We start from the raw sequence: 19,950 nt of genomic DNA, 5'->3' as shown, positions 1-19,950 counted from the left end.
TCTTTGAAGAAATAAACAAGATTGATAGACCACTGGCAAAACTAACAAAGAAAGAGAGAGAGAAACTTCCTAACTCGTTTTAGGAATGAAAAACGAGAGATCACTACTGATATGACAGAGATTCAAAGGGTAATCAGAAACTACTTTGAGAAACTCTACACCACTAAAAATGAGAACCTGGAAGAAATGGATAAATTCTTGGACTCTTATAATCTTCCACGGTTGAAGGAAGAGGATGTATCATATCTTAACAACCCCATCACTATTGATGAAATTAAAACGGTAATCAAATGTCTGCCGAAAAACAAAAGCCCAGGCCCAGATGGATTCACTAATGAATTCTTTCAAACTTTCCAAGAGGAACTACTACCAATCCTGGCAAGACTCTTCCATGAAATTGAACAAACAGAAACATTTCCAAGTAGCTTTTATGAAGCGAACATCACCTGGATACCTAAACCAGACAGAGATGCTACGAAGAAAGAAAATTACAGACCAATATTGCTGATAAATGCAGATGCAAAGATCCTCAACAAAGTCTTGGCAAATAGGATTCAGTGCCTCATTAAGAAGATTATCCACTACGATCAAGTAGGTTTCATCCCAGGAATGCAAGAATGGTTTAACATCCCTAAATCTATCAACATCATACACAGCATCAACAACGGGAAAAATAAAAATCACATGATCATATCAAGAGACGCAGAGAAAACATTTGATAAGGTCCATCACCCATTCTTGATCAAAACTCTCAGCAAGATGGGAATGGAAGGAACCTTTCTCAATATAGTGAAGGCCATCTACCACAAGCCAGAGGCAAATATTGTCCTCAATGGAGACAAACTGAAAGCCTTTCCTCTAAATTCTGGCACAAGACAAGGCTGTCCTCTCTCACCACTCCTATTCAACATAGCACTGGAAGTACTTGCTATAGCGATTAGGCAAGAAAAAGATATCAAGTGAATTCAGACAGGAAAGGAAGAAGTCAAGCTCTCGCTTTTTGCAGATGACATGATACTCTACCTAGAAAACCCTAAAGTCTCTACCGAAAAGCTTCTAGAAACAATAGACTCATATAGCAAGTGGCAGTCTACAAAATTAACACACAAAAATCAATGGCCTTTCTATACACCAATAATAATAAGGCAGAAATGGACATTAAGAAAACAACCCATTCACAATAGTGCCACACAAACTCAAATATCTTGGAATTGACTTGACTAAAAATGCGAAGGTCCTATACAAAGAAAACTATAAAACTCTGCTCCAAGAAATAAGAGAGGACACGCGGAAATGGAAGCACATACCCTGCTCATGGATTGGCAGGATTAACAACATTAAAATGGCAATACTCCCCAAAGCATTGTACAGATTGAATGCGATCCCTCTAAATATACCCATGACATTCTCAAAGAAGTTGATCAGGCACTTTTGAAATTCATTTGAAACAATAAACACCCTAGAATAGCTAAAGCAATCATTGAGAGAAAGATTATGGGAGGAATTACTTTATCCAATTTTAAACTGTACTACAAAGCAATAGTTATCAAAACAGCATGGTATTGGAATAAAGACAGGCCTTCAGATCAGTGGAATAGGCTTGAATACTCAGAGAATGTTCCCCAGACATACAATCACTTAATCTTTGATAAAGGAGCAAGAAATCCTAAATGGAGCAAAGAAAGCCTCTTCAACAAGTGGTGTTGGCACAACTGGCTAGCCACTTGCAAAAAAATGAACTTAGACCCCCAGCTAACATTATGTATGAAGGTTAAATCCAAATGGATGAAAGACCTCGATATCAGACTCGAAATCATAAGGTATATAAAACAACACGTAGGTAAGACACTCCAGGACATTGAGACTAAAGGCATCTTCAAAGAGGAAACTGCACTCTCCAAGCAAGTGAAAGCAGAGATTAACAGATGGGAATATATTAAACTGAGAAGCTTCTGCACCTCAAAAGAAATAGCGCCCAAGATACAAGAGCCATCCACTTAGTGGGAGAAACGATTCATCCAATACCCATCAGACAAGGGGCTAATCTCCAAAATATACAAGGCACTCACAGAAATTTACAAGAAAAGAACATCTAATCCCATCAAAAATGGGGAGAAGAAATGGACAGACACTTTGACAAAGAAGTACAAATGGCCAAAAGACACATGAAAAAATGCTCCACATCACTAATCATCAGGGAGATGCAAATCAAAACAACTATGAGTTACCATCTCACACCCCAGATATTGGCATACATCACAATGAATGAGAACAAGCAGTGTTGGTGGGGATGTGGAGAGAAAGGAACTCTTATCCACTGCTGGTGGGAATGCTGTCTAGTTCAACATTTATGGAAAGTAATATGGAGATTCCTCCAAAAACTGGAAATCGAGCTCCCATACGATCCAGCTATACCACTCCTAGGAATATACCCTAGGAACACAAAAATACAATACAAAAATCCCTTCCTTACACCTATATTTATTGCAGCACTATTTACCATAGCAAGACTTTGGAAACAGCCAAGATACCCTTCAACAGATGAATGTCTAAAGAAACTATGGTACATATACACAATGGAATATTATGCAGCTGTCAGGAGAGATAAAGTCATGAAATTTTCCTATACATGGATGTGCACAGAATCTATTATGCTGAGTGAAATAAGTCAGAGAGAGAGAAAGATGCAGAATGGTCTCACTCATCTATGGGTGTTTAGAAAAATGAAAGACATTCTTGCAATAATAACTTTCAGACACAAAAGAGAAAAGAGCTGGAAATTACAGCTCACCTCATGAAGCTCACCACAAATCGGGATGAGTTTAGTTAGAGAAATAACTACGTTTTGAACTATCCTAATAAAGAGAATGTACTAGGGAACTAGAAAGCCTGTCTAGAGTACAGACGGGGGTTGGGTGTGGAGGACGGAGATTTGGGACATTGGTGATGGGAATGTTGCACTGGTGATGGGTGGTGTTCTTTACATGACTGAAACCCAAACACAATCATGTATGTAATCAAGGTGTTTAAATATAAAAAAGAGAAAAAAGAAAACAAAATAAACAAAAAGAAAAACAATCTTTAGTCTGCGTCTCCATTTCCTTGGAATTTTCTGAAGGATTGTTCAATAAAAGTGCATTTTAAAAAATTTATTAGAACTTTTCAACTATAACTACTATACGTTAATGAGGAAACACTTCAAAGAAGTGTAGATATCTTCAGGATAAATGTTTGCTACCAGAGATTCAATCACTTGGTTAGAGAATCGGGAATTTCAGTACCGCCTCTCAACCACCAGAAATCTAATCATTCAAGGCCTATGATTTCTTAAATCATGGCTGCTGATGACACTCTGAAAAATAAAGCCAATCCACAAAGAGCTTCTAGGCTGGCCCACTCATGCACATTGAGAGGGATGAACTTCTACCTGGTCTCATAGGATCAGAGCTCTGTGTTCCATATGCTTCCAGACCTTACCCAGTTGACTGCTTTTCCAACTGTTTCCTTGGGTCTTTTACAATGTCTACCATAAAAACAGGTAATTCTAAATTAGTCTTCCCCATTTCCTCAGTTTCTTGAACCATTTTAATCAACAATGATACCTGAGAACAGGATTGTGGAATCCCAATTAATAGCTAATCAGTTAGAAAGAGAAAAACCCAGGTATTTGAGGTTGGCATCTGATGAGGGGGCAATCTTTTGGCAGTGCCCTAAATCTATCTGCAGGGTTTGTGCTGATTATCGGTAGTACATAAGTTTGAACTGAATTGCAGGATACCAGTTGGAGAGTTGGAGAAAAGGCCCATATTAGAAGTTCTGTGAGTAGAAACAGATCCAATCATATTTTTCAAGCTCTTGAAGTATCCTGTGCTCTTCCTGCCATTTGCCTTGGCATATGCTCTCTCTCTTTGCTGGGAATATCTTTTTTATGTTCTTGCTTGCCTCTGAGTTCCTACTCACTCATTAACACATGACTGTAGGTTTAACTTTTTTTTTAAGTTTTATTTATTTATTAATTGATTGTTTTTTGCACCACACTTGGCAATGCTCAGAAGTTACTTGTGGCTTTGTGTTCAGAAATTGCTCCTGGCAAGCCTGGGGGACCATATGGGATGTCAGGAATCGAACCAGGTGTGTCCTGATTGGCCACATGCAAGGCAAATGCCCTACCACTTTTCTATCTCTCCTGCCCCAGGTTTAACTTTTCTATGATGCTTTTTTTTCTTTTTTGTTTCTGGGTCACACCCAGCAGTGCTCAGGGGTATACTCCTGGTTCTGCTCTCAAAAGTCGCTCCTGGCAGGCTCTAGGGACCATATGGGATGCCAGGATTTGAACCATGGTTCATCCTGTGTTGGCAGTGTGTGAGGCAAATGTCTTACAGCTGTGTTATCGCTCTGGCCCCTATGAAGCTTTTATTGACATCTGTAATGTAAACACTTCTACCTCTGAGAGTCCAGAAACTTAATTATATCATTCCATATTTGAATGAAAAAAAAAAGAATGTATTTGGCTTTGCATATATTAGGACTGTGATTCTTGAGGTATACCAAAGAAATAGTAGGTAGATCTAGGTAGTCAGAATATGATATTGCCATGAACTCTCATGATATAAAGCAAATTCAACAGGTGATATTTAAAGTGCAAGAGCATTTTAAATTCCATTTTTTTGGGGAAAACTCTTCTTTCCCTCTGCCTCTTTATTAATTTTATTTTACTGTGGTTACACTCAGAATTGAATGACACTAATTTGACCAAATAAAACCACAATACCCCAAAACAAAACAAACCAGGATTAATTAAATGTAGGCAAAAGGGGGCATAAAATGAAAATATTTTTATAGAATTCATTGTAACTCTGCCTATTATAAATTTAACTCATCTTTTTTTTCTCCATGAAGTTCCAGGTGAAACTTTGGGTTGGTCCCCAAACCTGCAGCCATGGGTCTTGGGTAACAGCTCTGTTGAAAAGTGTGTGCCCCAGTTGCAAATTTGGGCAAGCTGATCTTGGTTATATTATACAAAGACAAACATGTTTTGGGAGCTGCAGGAGGCAAAGTTGAAGACTGGGTTCCTAAGTCTGGGCTAATGGGCAGGAGAAAGGTTTAGGAGCCAGATGTGTAAGCCCACAGCTCTGTGCTGTTAGCAATGCTTTTTCCATGGAAGACTGAGTCTAGAGATTATGTCTGATACTGTCTGATATTAATCCTATTTCAGTACACAAATGACCTCCTGTTATCACTGGCCTTTTATTCCCTGGTGGGGATTTGCTTAGTTAAATGAGGTTTAGATTGTTTTTTGAAATCTGTAGAGGCTGATTGTCTCACAATGGCCAAATCTTTGTACATCTTACCCATTTTATATGAATATGCACAAAAAATGTCTGTGGAGAAATTTCTTTTGCTTTTATATAATTTAAATTTCAGATGCCTGTGATTGGGGAAAAGAGAACCACTTTGCATTATAATTTTATCTACAATTATGTATCTCCAACAGAGTTAATTTGGAGAAAATAGGTTCTTAAAATCAGATTCTTTTCACCTGCCTTGATTTGGAGATGAATCTCTTTCTTTACAGTAAACTTACTTTTCTTTTAAAGATATTGAGAAGGAGACTCAGATTAAAAACTGATCATTCTTTGGGAGGATTAACATCATTAAAATGTTAATACTTGGGCCAGAGCAGTGGAACAAGTGGTAGGGCATTTGCCTTGCATGTGGATAACCTAGGATGGACCGTGGTTCGATCCCCCAGCATCGCATATGGTTTCCCAAGCCAGGAATGATTTCAGTTTTTGTTCGTTTGGGTTTTTTTGGCCACACCAGTGACACTCAGGAGTTACTCTTGGCTAAGCACTCAGAAATTGCTCCTGGCTTGGGGGGACCATATGGGATGCGAGGGGATCAAACTGTGGTTGTGCGGGCAAGGCAGACACCTTACCACTTGTGCCACAGTTCCAGCCCCAGGAATGATTTATAAGTGCATAGCCAGAAGTAACCCCTGAGCATCACCTGGTGTGGCCCAAAAAGCAAAAAAAAAAAAAAAAAAGTCCATACTCCCCAAAGCATTGTACAGAGTTAATGCAATCCCTCTAAGAATGACCATGACTTTCTTTAAAGTAGAAGATAAAACACGGGGCCGGGTAGGTGGCGCTGGAGGTAAGGTGTCTGCCTTGCAAGCGCTAGCCAAGGAAGGACCGCGGTTCGATCCCCCGGCGTCCCATATGGTCCCCCCAAGGCAGGGGCGATTTCTGAACACATAGCCAGGAGTAACCCCTGAGCGTCAAACGGGTGTGGCCCAAAAACCAAAAAAAAAAAAAAAAGAAGATAAAACACTCCTGAAACTAATTTGGAACAATAAACACCCACGAATAGCTAGAGCAACCCTTTGGAAAAGGAATATGGGGGATCACAACTTTTCACAACTTGAAATTGTATTACAAAGCTATAGTCATTAAAACAGTATGGTATTGAAATAAAGACAGACTCTCAGATCAGTGGAATAGACTTGAGTATTCAGAGAATGTTCCCCATACATACAATCAATTAATCTTTAATAAGGTGGCAATAAATGCAAAACAAAGCAAGGAAAGCCTCTTTAACAAGTGGTATTAGCACAACTGGTCATTCTCTTGCCAAAAAAATCAAACTCAGACCTCCATCCAATACTATGCACAAAGGTCAATCCAAATGGATTAAAGACCTTTATATGAGACCCACAACCATAAGGTATATAGAACAACATGAAGGTAAACACTGTATGACATTGAGACTAAAGGCATCTTCAAGGAGGAAACAGCACTGTCCAAACAAGTGGAAACAGAGATAAACAGATGGGATTATATTAAGCTAAGAAGCTTCTGCACCTCAAAGGAAATACAAAGGCCGCCTACAGAATGGGAGAAACTATTCAGCCAATGCCCATCAGATAAGGTGCTAATATCTAAGATATACAAGGTACTGACAGAACTTAACAAGAAAAAAAATCTGGGGCCAGGCGGTGGCGCTGGAGGTAAGGTGCCTGCCTTGCCTGCACTAGCCTAGGACTGACCGCGGTTCAATCCCCCGGCGTCCCATATGGTCCCCCAAGAAGCCAGGAGCAACTTCTGAGCGCATAGCCAGGAGTAACCCCTGAGCGTCACTGGGTGTGGCCCAAAAACCAAAAAAAAAAAAAAAAATCTAACCTCATCAAAAAATGGGGAGAAAAAATGAACACTTTCTCAAAGAAGAAATACAAATGGCCAAAAGACACATGAAAAATGCTCCACATCACTAATCATCAGGGAGATGCAAATCAAAACAACAACGAGGTACCATCTCACACCACAGAGACTGGCACACATCACAAAGAACAAGAACAATCAGTGCTGGTGGGGATGTGGGGAGAAAGGAACTTTCATTCACTGCTGGTGGGAGTACTGTCTAGTCCATCCTTTATGGAAAACAATATGGAGATTCCTAAAAAAAACTGGAAATTGAGATCCAGCACATAAACAATACAAAAATGCCTTCCTCACACCTATATTCATTGCAGCCCTATTTACAATAGCCAGACTCTGGAAACAACCAAGATGCCCCTCAACAGATGAATAGCTAAAGAAACTGTGGTAGATATGCAGCCGTCAGGAGAGATGAAGTCACAAAATTTTCGTATACATGGATGTACATGGAAACTGTTATGCTGAGTGAAATAAGCCAGAGTGAGAGAGACTAAGAATAATCTCACTTTTCTATGGGTTTTTAAGAAAATCAAAATACATTATTGTTATAATGCCCAGAGATGAGGGCTGGAAGGACTGGCTCATGATATGAAATTCACCACAAAGGGTGGTGAGTGCAGTTAGAAAAATAACTACCACGACAATGTTAATGAGTGAGAGAAGTAGAATGCCTGACTCGAAAACATGCAGGGGTGGGGGAGGAGGGAGATGGGGGCATTGCTGATGGGAATGTTGCACTGATGAAGGGGGTGTTCTTTGTATGACTGAAATCCAACTACGATCATGTATGTTTGTAATCATGGTGTTTAAATAAAGACATTATAAAACCGATCATTCTTGGTGCTGGAGTGATGGCACAGCAGTAGGGCGTTTACCCTGCATGTGGCTGACCCAGGACGGACCGCTGTTTAATCCCCCTACATCTCATATGGTCCCCAGAGCCAGGAGGAACCAAGATGAGCGCTTAGCCAGGAGTAACCCTTTAGCGTCACTGGGTGTGGCCCAAGCTCCAAAACAAAACAAAACAAAAATCCCTGATCATTCTTCTAAAGTCTTACCATCATACTTTTTTTGGAGCCATAATTTGTCTGTTAATATAACTTTTTTCTATAACCTTTCAATTGGTTTACTTTAATATGTGACATTCTTCTTACACAGTTTCAGTTCATGAAAATATGCATTTTATGAGTTCACGTGTCAACAGAGAGAAAATAGTCTGACTCCTTAAATAGCAACTATTTGCTATTAATTTAGGTTATGGACTATTTATTTAGGATCAGAGAATAAATAATTTCTATAAATCGTCAAAATTCTCATACTTTTATTTACACTTTAATTTTTATTATTTAAATATCTTCTTGGCACAGAAGTATGATCATAATGCCGACATGGGTCTGGGGGTAAAATACAGATTAGTATTATTTTGTTTTAACATATTGAGTCCTCCCTTGCCAAGGATCAAATTATATGAGCATTTGTAAGCAATGTATTTGTAAGCACTGTAAAGATTCAGATATGTTCTGAATTCTGATTAGAATGTTCTTTAGGGGCTAGAGCCATAATACTGGGTAGTGCACTAACCTTGTACACAGCCTATCCTGGTTTGATCCCTGGCATCTCATTTGGTCTTCTGAGCACCACCAGGAGTAATTTCTGAATACAGAACTGGGAATAACGCTTTGAGCATCGCTAGAGGGGACCCCCACATCAATAAAAGAATGATTAGCTTAGTCCTCTGGTTTTTTTTCTTTTTTTTTCTATAGAACTTATTGAGTATGGTCTATAGAAGCACAAATGGTGTCCATGAGCGATAAAATAGTTGTGTCTCTCTTCATTATTTTTCAGTGTTTGTCTTTCTCAAATTTTGCTTAATTCAGTAAATAGTTTCTTTGTCTTCAACTCTGTTACACTTGTATGCCATTCCTCCATACTTAAGAAGCAATATTTAAAATGCCTATAATCCATCATTCTCTGATTCTTGTAGTTAGTTTTACTCACTCAGCAAAATTTCTAAGTAATGTGAAATGAAATAAAATTTACAGGCACCATCAAGTTCCAAACCTACTGACCTGGCCAAATGGATTTAGAAAAATGCTCTCCAGTATAAACTTAATTTTTTTCACTGTTGGTTAAAAATGCTTTCCAATGGTTGTCAGACAAATAATACAGAATAAAACATTTCTGGGTTAGACTAATTAATATTTTAGATATATTGAGATTCTTAAATGGAGACAATGAAATAGAAAAATAAGTATCAAATTAATTATATAAAATATAGAAGACATAATAAGTAATAAATATTCTAGGCAAAACCATTTGCAGGTTTTCAAACTAAGAAGAACAAATAAGCCCATTTGTGAAACTACAGGTTGAGCTGAAGTAGAACCATTTACCTATTTATTATTCTGATTGACCTGAAGACTTAGACTAAACATTCCTGAATACTAAATAAAGAGGGTGATTGGGAGTCACTAGAAATCTTCACCTGCTAAGAATATTATGTGGGTATTTGTAAACACTGTAAACATTGCCTCAGATATGTGCTGAGTTCTACAAAAAATGCTCAGCTAGGGGCTAGAGTCATAGTACAGTGGGTAGGACACTTGCCTTCCATGCAATCCACCCTGGTTTGATCCCTGCCATCTCATATGTTTCTCTGAGTACCACCAGGAGTACTTCTTGAATGCAGAGCCAGGGATAACACCTGAGCATTGCTAGGGATGTCCCCAAAACAAAAAAGAATGATTAGCTTATTCCTTTTTGTTTTATTTATTTATTTATGTATTTATTTATTTATTTATTTATTGGTTGGGGGCACTCTATGCTTAGAAGTTACTCCTGGCTCTGCACTCAGAGATCATTCCTGGAGCTGCTCAGGGAATTCTATGGGACCAAATGAAACCTGAGTCAGCCACATGCAAAACAAATGTTCTACTCACTGTACTATCATTCTGCCCCCTCCTCTGTATATCTATAAACAAAATAATACTAATTTTTAATTTACCCCCAGATCTATGTCAGTGTTATCATCACACATTGGAATACAATGTTATGGACTCTGAGTTGGCAATATTGCTTATAAACCCATCTACTTTATTAAAGAAAAAGTATGGATCTAGGGATATTTGGAAAAGGAAAGAGTAGAGGTATTTAGAGGAAGAGGTAGTTGTTATTAAAACTCCAGAGCTAGGAATATTTGGAGAAGGAAAGAATAAAGAATCTAAAATCTGGTTGGAAAGACAAGGAAATACATGCAACACAGCAAATGAGAAGGGTCAGATGAGTCTTGAACTATTTCCACCTTATTTACTTTGGAATGAGAGAAATAAAAACAATAGTTTGGTTTTGAAATAACTGATTTGCTATAAATGAGATATTTTAATAAAATTTCAGATTGTTTTAAAAAGCATTTGGCTTTTACTGCTGGAAAAGATAACACATTCTTTCTCTAAAATTATTCTTAAAAGTATATTATATCTTATTGAGGAATAACTGGTGAAAATTTGAACAGGATAACAGGGAATTGTTCTGGATTTAGTTTTCCTCACATGTGAAATGAACATCCAGATAATTTGCAAATCTCTTTCAGTGTCGTGAGTTTAATATGTATCAGTACATAGAAGAGAAAAATCAACTTAGTAGAATATTCCAAATCATATTGGATTTAATGTTCTTTTTGTCTCTTAGATAATAAAAGATAACTTATTGAGAAAATTAAAGAAATTTGATACATGGATCATTTGGTAAAAAGATAACCTACATATAGGAGTCATATGTGCCAGTATTTCATTATGTGAAATAAACATGACAAAAACACAGACCTAATCAGATTATCTCCATGACCACAAATACAGGGAACTGGAAAGTTTCATGTCCTTGCTTTTTCTAGGCCCATCAACATATTATCATGAATCGTAATGACACCAATTGTTTTTGTTGTTATAATATTCTGCTATTGATAAAGAAAAGGCTTCCATGATATGGAGATTTCTTCAAAAGCTGGAAGTTGAGCTCCCATATGATCCAGCTATACCACTCCTAGGGATATATCCTAGGAACACAAAAAAATACAATACAAAAATCCCTTTCTCACACCTATATTCATTGCAGCGTTGTTTACAATAGCCAGACTCTGGAAACAGCCTAGATGCCCCTCAATAGATGAATGGTTAAAGAAACTATGGTACATATGGAATAATATGCAGCCATCAGAAGAGATAGTCATGAAATTTTCCTATACATGGTTGTATATGGAATCTATTATGCTGAGTGAAATAAGTCAGAGAGAGAAAAATAAACACAGAATGGTCTCACTCATATATGGGTTTTGAAAAAAAAGAAAAACATTTGTGTAATGATTCACAGAGACAAAATAGAGGAGGACTGGAGGATCCAGCTCCTGACATGAAGCTTACCACAGGGATAGTTTAGTGCAGTCACAAAAATAATTACACTGAGAACTATCATAACAAAATGTGAGTGAATGAGGGAAGTAGAAAACCTGTCTAGAGTACAGGCCAGTGTGGGGTGGGGAGGAAGGACACTTGGGATATTGATCATGGGAATGTTAACACTGGTGAAGAATTATATATATATATATATATATATATATATATATATATATATATATATAATTAAAAAAAAGAAAACAAAAGATAAGGCCTTCCAATTCTTACCACAGGCTGCGTTCTTTACACTGACTGTATAGAAAGAGGAGGTACAGTAAATGCACCCCATATACACCTCAACACAGGCCCTTTGCCTGGTCTGTATTGTGAATTGGGGGACAAAAAAAAAGGCCTCTATAAGTAAGTAAGTTCTGCCAAGAGGAAGAGTTTTTGTTTTGTTTTGTTTTGTTTTTAATTAGGACTTCAGGGTAAGCCACTAGCATAATAGTGCTCTTGGGAAAATTTGCCCAAAGGGTTTGTCAATTCTCTTCTCTTTGCTTCAGATATCAAAAAACAGATCTGAACCTGTACCAGGGATTATGGTTCTTATTAAGAGGAAGAATCCTATTTTCCTATCATGAACTTCTGTGATTGTGCAAATCTAAATTAAGAACTTTGTAAGCATTAAAAATATTTCTCATGTATTTTTAAGCCACAATAACAGCTCAATATAGTACATCATGTACAGAGAAAAAAGACAAGAATTTAAGTTCAGCCTTCTGAAATCAATCAGTTCTAAGTAGAAAACGAGCCACTAGGTCAGGTTTCTAATTTTCATCTTAAATATTAATACTCTAAAATGGAAAACTTACTCTTGAAGAATCTAAGGTCAGACACAATTTTAGGTGCATATATTTTGACACTAATACTTTTCCGCTTACAATACAAAAAATGTTATGTATATCACTTAATGAACTGCATTGTTTTGGAAACAATCTTCATTCTTTTCAGTATTGCACAATGTCAAATCTGTTCTGTAATCTTTCTGCCTCTCACTCTCTTCCCTTATCGTTTAACTAATAAGCTATTTCCTGTTTTTACTATCTGGATGTAGAATCCCCAAATTTGATTATATATTTAGGAATTCCAATGTACCTTTGGAAGCGATGAACAGATATCACAGAACATAATGCAAATGTTATGAAAGGTTAAAATGACCAATTTGAAAGCTGAAATAGATTCCATATCACACTAAGAGTTTGCCCCCTTAAATAATTAAATAATGCCCTCTTAAAATAATTTGCTAATTATTTTCTTTTAAAAAGTGTCTCATATACAATTAATTGGCAATAGAATCATTTCTCTCATGCTTATACTGTCTCAAGTGCATTTTATACTAAAAGACAGGTTGCTTGGTGTAATCATTCACCTTACTCACCTCACATAAGCCTTATTTTTTGTCAGTATGTTTCTGGTTCAAAACATACCATTGACTTACATTAACATGGAGTGTGTGTGTGTGTGTGTGTGTTTGTGTGTGTGTGCAGGTTTTGATAAAGGTTGTGTTTAATAAACATGTAAAAAAGATAATAGAATATTTTAAAAAATGAGGAGAGCTGCTATCTTAAATGACCAGAAACAGATTAAAGGAGCAAGACTTATAGGAAACGAGGAGAACAGTAGGTGAAAGTTTTTCACTGTGCCTCGAACCATAGGGGAACAGGAAATAGCAGCTCTGAACTCATTTTCCTTTTACTTACTTAAAAATGCTGATGCCAACATGAATGGTCATGGAAACTATTATGCTGAGTGAAATAAATCAGAAGGAGAGAGCTAGACACAGAGTAGTTTCACTCATCTATGGGATTTAAGAAAAATAAAAGACATTATTGTAATAATACCCAGAGACAATAGAGATGAGAGCTGGAAGGGCCAGCCATGATATGAAGCTTACCACAAAGAGAGGTGAGTGCAGTTAGAGAAATAACTAAAACAACAACTAGCATGACAATAGCAGTGAGTTAGAGAAGTAGTATGCCTGTCTGGAATACAGGCAGGGGGTGGATGAGGAGGGAGATAGGGGGCATTGGTGGTGGGAAGGTTGCACTGGTGAAGGGAGGTTTTCTATTTTTTATAACTGAATAAATAAACATGTTTGTAATCATAGTGCTTAAATAAAGATATTATATAAAAAGAAATTAATTAAAAACAAAAACAAATTCTGATGCCAAGGCCACAGCATTAGTATATTTGACTTGAACATGGCCAACCTGGGTTTGACTTCCGGTATCCATATTTTTTCCCTAAGTCCAAAAGGAGCAATTTTGGAGTGCAATGCAAGGAGTTAGCCCTGAGCACTGCCAGATTTGTTCCAGAAACCAAAAAAAAAAAAAAAAAAAAGTGATGCTGGGGCCTGAGAGACAGTATATATTTAAAGCACTTGCCTTGCATGCTGCTAATCCTGGTTCCATCCTTGACATCACATGGTCCCAGAGCACCGCTAGGGATGATACTTAAACACATAGTCCTGAGCACTGTCAGATGTGGTGCAACCATCCTCCTTCCAAAGGTTGAAGGTGCTTCTCTTAAGCCAGACTTGAGACCCATAGAGCCTACGTTATGCTTTTGCAGTTTGCTAATCCAGGATATTGTTGAGAAGGTGAGGCCAGGAGAGCAAGTTTGGGACACACTGAAAATATCTGAGCATGGCCATGAATGAGTGTTGCTTGTTGCTAGTCATCCAATTTCTCCACTGAAGACTGTCTAGAGGAGGGGAAATGGCTGCTGAAGCTGTTCTCAGAGAGCTCCTATATATATGTTCTAGAAATAGTCAAGAGGGAGGGTGTTGTTTCCGAAACACCACTTTGGTCTGTGATTTGGACAAGCGAAGAGCACATGGAGCCTGCTGAAGCTTCTGACTCCCCACGGGTGTTTGCTTCCTAATTGCTGGAAGTTGGAAGTTCACCAGACTCCTCCCAGCCCCTTGCAGGAACAAGGAAGCCAGGGGTCTCTTCTAAATTGCACCTCGCCAGAACCCACTTGCTGGAACCCTGAGCAGGTGTCTAAGAAAAACCCTAGGGACCCGGAGGAAGGAGAGAGAAGGCTGTGGAGGGCAGCCAAGGCTGCATCTTCCCCTTATCTTAGCCAAAAAGCCTACAGTGTGGAACCTTGCCGTGACATGTTGCCTGCTGAAGTTTCAGACTCCACCCAAAAAATTACTGTGAAAGATATGTAATCCACCTTGGCCAAAACAAAAATCATTAGTACAGAAAAATGTTTAAATGTGGGATAACAAGGAATAAAACGAGCTCCTGGACAGCTTTCAGATTATGACAAGCAGATGAAACACAATGATATCCAAATATTTGTCAATATTTTCCATTTGGGGGCGCTAGCCCCTGCATGGTTTCACAATGGACAGGTTTAATAAGGAAACTTCCCTGGTAAGTCCTAAAGCCAGAAATTATTGTGCTGCTATACCCACATCGCTGGCTTGCCCAGCCATGTGGCCAGGAGAAGCCCTGAAGTTTCGGAGGAAGGAGGTAGAGGGGTCCTGGGGTGACCCATGTCCTGTACCCCTTCCTAGGCCTGGTTAAAGAGGCCTTTGGCATGGCGGAAGGCTGCCAAACCCCATGCTAGCAGAACCTCCTGGATCCCAGGAAGGAAGAAGATTCTTCCAGAGCTAGAAGGCTGGAAGGTCAGAGCCCCCACCCCAGTTCCTCCCTTTGGAGCTGGGAGGGAAATAAAGAAAGCCTAGGAAAACCAAGAAGCTCCTCCAAGGGACCCACCTCACTGGCTTGCCCAGTCATGTGGCCAGGAGAAGCCCTGGAGTTCCGGAGGAAGGAGGTAGAGGGTTGCTGGGGTGACCCATGTCCCGTACCCCTTCCTAGGCCTGGTTAAAGAGGCCTTTGAGGGCCCAGATTTCTTTTTGTTTGTTTTTGTTTTTGTTTTTAGGCCACACCCAGTCAGTGATGCTCAGGGGTTACTCCTGGCTATGCGCTCAGAAATTGCTCCTGGCTTGGGGGACTGTATGGGACACCGGGGATTGAACCTTGGTCTGTCCTAGGCTAGCGTGGGCAAGGCAGACACCTTACCACTTGTGCCACTGCTCTGGCCTCTTCCTTAAATATATTGAGAACATAAATTCCCAAGTATTTTAATAGTATTTCATTCAGCTTTTGTTCATTGATAATCAACTTTTTTTCATTGATAGATAATCTTACTTTTTTTTTTCCTGTAGGAACTCAAAAATTTGTGTTTAAAAATCTGTGTCCTTGGGGCTGGAGAGGTGGCGCTAGAGGTAAGGCATCTGCCTTGCAAGCGCTAGCCTAGGACAGACTGCTGTTCGATTCCCTGGCATCCCATATGGTCTTCCCCAAGCCAGGAGCAATTTCTGAGAGCATAACCAGGAGTAACCCCTGAGCGTCAAATGCGGTGGGCCCAAAAACAAACAAAAAGAAATCTGGGCCCTGTGATTCACAGTACTGTTCATTTTAATGATTCATGAGGTCACTGTCCCTACCTACACCACATCCTCTGCCAAAGCATCAACATCCCCTGCCACTGACCCTATGCCCCCTCTCACCTCCCTACTGCTTTATTCAGTTAATTTAGTTTTATGGATAGACTCTTGGCTCTATCATTGGCCATTGTTAATCTCCTGACTGTTTCTCTATATTCCACATATGTGGGGATCATTTGCCATTTCTTCATCTCCCTTTGATTCATTTTGCACAGCATGGTACTTTACACTTCCATCCACATAGCAGAAGCCTCAGGGTTTCATCTCTTATAAGTGAGTCGTATTCTTTTGTGTATATAATCCACAATGTCAGAACTCATTGTTCTAAGCATTTGGGTTTTCAAATTTGGGATATTGTAATAGTACTGAAATGAACCTAGAAGTAAAAATATCTTTTGATTTAATGTTTTTGTATGTGTTTGGTTTTTGAGCCACACCCAGTAAGACTCTGGGGTTACTCCTGACTCTGTTCTCAGAAATTACCCCTGGCAGGCTTGGGGGATGATATGAGATGTCAGGGATCAGATCTTGGTCTGTCTCGTGCAAGGCAAATACCCTACTTGTGCTTCTAAAGAGGAAAAAAAATGGTGATCGTGTATCTCTACCTCTTTTTAATGGCGTCATTCCTATATATATGCATATGAGTGAAGCAGAGTCCTGGAAATCTAACTTGGATCTGGGAATGAAAAATTTAAAAACAAAATTTACGTCATCTGTAATAATCCAAATCTGCCTGCACTTAGCAATTTTTATTTTATTGAACTAATTTCAAAAAATGCCTTGGCAGGCTCAATGATGTTTTATTTTTTCTGGAAATTAGGAACATGGGCTGCAATCATGAGTGCCAATGACAAAGAAGACAAATTATACTGCATCTGCTCTGGAAAGCATTGAAAGTATTGGTCCCCAAGGTTTGACGGTTTGAGTGGCTAGATTTGAATATGAATTACCTAACTGGCTTCTATTTCTCTGGAATATTCAGGCTATCTTTCATACAACATAGGAAACTAAACATTTTTCTCTACTGCTGTGACATCGTGTCAGTTTTTGATCTTGGTAATTTAACATTTATTATTACTGGTCACTCTGAGTGTTGAATATCAGTGGCTCAGCAACTTTAAATGAGATACCAAGAAAAAATGCTGACTATCAATGGTCTCAGGTAAATCATGGCATAATAAATTTTAACAGGATTGATCAATGCTTATAAGAAAACTCAAGGTTCGGAAGACTTAAATGCTGAATTCTAATAATATTTAAGGAAAAAACATACATGAAAACTCTCACTGAAAATATATTATAAAGTCAAATTAGACTCAATGCCAAAACTGTCAAAAATATTAGCAAAGACAATAAAAAGAAAAGAAGCAAATGAAATATATAAAAATAAAGAGTTTCTGTTTAATGAGAGAGACACACTAAAATTAAAAGACATCCAATTGAATGGGAGAAAAACATTTGTACTGAACACATTAAATAAAGGATTAATATTCAACATATATGAAGTACTCACAAGGATGAGAAAAATACCTATAAACTATTGAAAAATGGGGAGAAGAAATAGACACTTCTCTGAGAAAGGCAGACAGGTAATCATTAAGCACATGGGAAAGTGCTCCTTATCAGTTATCCTCAGGGAAATCCAAATCATATATGTGTTGGTAGAGATATGGTGAAAAAGGAACTCTCACCCATTCTTGGTAGAAATGTTATCTGATTCATCCCTATGGAAATAATATGGACATTTATTACAAAAGTCAGAAGTGAGTTGCCATGTGTCCCAGCAATTCCCCTTCTGGGTACCTACTCTTAGAGGTCACAAAATCATTCAAAATGACATCTGCACATCATCATTCATTACATCACTTAGAGCAATAGTGAGGCTACAAATTCAACTAGCTGTCCGATGATAGGTGAGTGGATATGAAAGTGTGGTATGTGTACACAACAGAATATTATGCAGCTGTGAGTTTCATTGAAATCATGCAATTACTGCAACTTGAATAGAACTGGAGGGTATTATGTGAAGTTAAGTAAGTCAGAAGAAGGGCACATACCAGATGGCCACACTTACTTGTGGTAAATAGAATAATATGATGAGAGAATGCAAGGTATCAAAGGAAGAAATATGTGAGTTACCTTTGACCCTAGAACATAGAAATGAAGACATGGAAGGAAAGAAAATTAAACCATTTTTTTGTTATTTTATTATTTTTGTCCCCCAATTCACAATACAGACCAGGCAAAGGGCCTAGGTTGAGGTGTATATGGGGTGCATTTACTGTACCTCCTCTTTCTATACAGTCAGTGTAAAAAACACAGCCTTTGGTAAGAATTGGGAAGCCTTATCTTTTCTTTTTTTTGATTTTTTAAATAATTATATATATATATCCTTCACCAGTGCAACATTCCCATGACCAATATCCCAAGTGTCCTTCCTCCCAACCCCACACCAGCCTGTACTTTAGACAGGCTTTCTACTTCCCTCACTCAGTCACATTTTGTTATGATAGTTCTCAGCGTAATTATTTCTGTGACTGCACTAAATGATTCCTGTGGTGAGCTTCATGTCATAAAACTGAAACCATAAAGTATATAGAACAACATGTAGGTCAAACACTCCATGACATTGAGACTAAAGGTATCTTTAAAGAGGAAACAGTACTCTCCAAACAAGGGGAAACAGAAATAAATAGATGGGACTATAGTAAGCTGAGAAGCTTCTGCACCTCAAAGGAAATAGTGCCCAGAATACAAGAGCCACCCACTGAGTGGGAGAAACTATTCACCCAATACCCATCAGATAAGGGGTTAATATCCAAAATATACAAGGCACTGACAGAACTTTACAAGAAAAAAAAATCTAAAAATGGGGAGAAGAAATGAACAGACACTTTGACAAAAAAGAGATACAAATGGCTAAAAAGCACATGAAAAAGTGCTCCACATCACTACTCATCAGGGAGGTACAAATCAAAACAACTATGAGGTACCATCTCAAGCCACAGAAATTGGCATGCATCAGAAAGAATGAGAACAAGCAGTGCTGGCGGGGATGTGGAGAGAAAGGAACTCTTATTCACTGCTGGTGGGAAAGCCGTCTGGTCCAACCTTTGTGGAAAGCGATATGGAGATTTCTCCAAAAGCTGGAAGTTGAGTTCCCATACTATCCAGCTATACCACTCCTGGGGATATATCCTAGGAACACAAAAATACAATACAAAAATCCCTTTCTCACACCTATATTCATTGCAGCATTGTTTACAATAGCCAGACTCTGGAAACAGCCTAGATGCCCCTCAATAGATGAATGGTTAAAGAAACTATGGTATATATACACAATGGAATATTATGCAGCCATCAGAAGAGATGAAGTCATGAAATTTTCCTATACATGGAAGTATATGGAATCTATTATGCTGAGTGAAATAAGTCAGAGGGAGAGAGATAAACACAGAATGGTCTCACTCATCTATGGGTTTTGAGAAAAATGAAAAACATTTGTGTAATGATTCTCAGAGACAAAATAGAGAAGGACTGGAGGGTCCAGCTCCTGACATGAAAATTAAACCAATTAATAAAGCAATAGTTATTACTTTATTAAGAAGCAATAAATTTTATTGCAGACAACAATAAGTGGACACAAGGTAACAAGGGTAGAGCTTGGGGATCTAGGGCACATTGGCGGTGTAGAGGTGGGGTATATCTACGTATATAAACAAAAGAACCTAAATCACTCAAAGCAGGAGATCCAAATTACAACAAACAGTCTCCTGTCAAGGAATCATGGGGGATGGAAGAATTCCTGGAGAATTGATCAAAG

At 38.3% G+C, this 19,950-nt stretch overlaps 2 non-coding genes across 2 annotated transcripts; one reads left to right on the top strand and one right to left on the bottom strand.

Moving 5' to 3' along the window:
- Window positions 1-11,876: 11,876 nt before the first annotated feature.
- On the top strand, window positions 11,877-12,009 carry LOC126005123 (small nucleolar RNA SNORA51). Its single transcript, XR_007494298.1, has one exon. It is a non-coding gene; the product is annotated as a small nucleolar RNA SNORA51 (small nucleolar RNA).
- Window positions 12,010-18,339: 6,330 nt separating this feature from the next.
- Window positions 18,340-18,472, bottom strand: LOC126005109 (small nucleolar RNA SNORA51). The gene has a single exon (XR_007494286.1). It is a non-coding gene; the product is annotated as a small nucleolar RNA SNORA51 (small nucleolar RNA).
- Between the last annotated feature and the right edge of the window lie 1,478 nt (window positions 18,473-19,950).

This window comes from Suncus etruscus, chromosome 3 (genome assembly GCF_024139225.1).
Source record: "Suncus etruscus isolate mSunEtr1 chromosome 3, mSunEtr1.pri.cur, whole genome shotgun sequence".
NCBI classification, from domain to species: Eukaryota; Metazoa; Chordata; class Mammalia; order Eulipotyphla; family Soricidae; genus Suncus; species Suncus etruscus.
Note: the sequence above shows the minus strand (reverse complement) of the source record. Positions and strands in the feature narration are given on the sequence as shown.